The 1,080-nt window shown below is 44.7% G+C and overlaps 1 protein-coding gene across 1 annotated transcript in view; it reads right to left on the reverse strand.

Annotated features, from left to right (window-relative positions):
- HDGF (hepatoma-derived growth factor) overlaps positions 1-1,080 on the reverse strand; it is a 33,742-nt gene that overhangs the window by 18,847 nt on the left and 13,815 nt on the right. Inside the window, exon 2 of the mRNA XM_011992814.1 lies at positions 241-477. The gene's annotated coding sequence lies outside the window, so the exon portion shown is untranslated. The remainder of the gene's footprint in view (positions 1-240; positions 478-1,080) is intronic.

Consider the following 1,080-nt stretch of genomic DNA (forward strand, 5'->3'; position numbering starts at 1 on the left):
CTGCACTCCAGCCTGGGCGACAGAGTGAGACTCCATCTCAAAAAAAAAAAAAAAAGTGCCTGAGTCAGACACCCCAGAGTTAGATTTAATTGCTATAAGAGGATTTGGCCAGGAGAAAGACATAAGCAGAGGTGAATTTCTAGAAGTTTTATCTGGCAGCAGTGCAGAGGTGGAAGGGCCTGAAGTTGCTAAGCCAGGAGAGGGAGGACAGCAGCAGTCCTGGCTGAGTGACATGTGTACCTGCATGGGGAAGGGACTGTGGAGGCTCCTGTGGAGTTGTATTCCTGGGTTCTTTTTTCAGCTCTTTTCAAGAATTGTGGTGACAATGAATGGCTCCTTGGCCGTCAAAGGAGAGATCTTCACCCTTAGTAGGGCAGGAAGCGGTCGAAGCACCTGAAGATCTTCATGAGTTCCAGGCCACCATCTTTAAAATCTGGTTTAATGTTTTGTGTAGGTAATACATGCCAATGATGCAAACTTTAGGAGGTAAAGGGAGTGATTTACTGAAAAGTCATCTCCATGTTACCCCTCTCCCTTACAACCCAGTTTTCTCCTTAGAGGCAGAAATATTACTAATTTTGTGTGTATTCTTCCAGTAATATTATTTCTAATTTTCAAGCAAATGCAGAGATATCTATTTCCTTTACACAAATTGTGACACACCATATACACTTTGCTCTTTTTTACTCAGCAATATATTTTGAGACTCCATATTAGTACATAAAGATCCACCCTATACTCCATTCTTTTTTTGTTTTATTTTTTGAGAAGGAGTCTCGCTCTGTCACCCAGGCTGGAGTGCAGTGGCACGGTCTCCGCTCACTGCAACCTCCACCTCCCAGGTTCAAGTGGTTCTCCTGTCTCAGCCTCCCGAGTAGCTGGGATTATAGGTGCATGCCACCATGCCCGGCTAATTTTTGTATTTTTAGTAGAAACGGGGTTTCACCATGTTGGTCAGGCTAGTCTGAAACTCCTGACCTTGTGATCTGCCCACCTCAGTGTCCCAAAGTGCTGGGATTACAGGCGTGAGCCACCACACCCCACTGTGCTCTGCCACCCCATTCTTTTTTTTTTTTTTTT

The sequence above is a fragment of the Mandrillus leucophaeus genome, unplaced genomic scaffold (genome assembly GCF_000951045.1).
Source record: "Mandrillus leucophaeus isolate KB7577 unplaced genomic scaffold, Mleu.le_1.0 Scaffold418, whole genome shotgun sequence".
NCBI lineage: Eukaryota > Metazoa > Chordata > Mammalia > Primates > Cercopithecidae > Mandrillus > Mandrillus leucophaeus.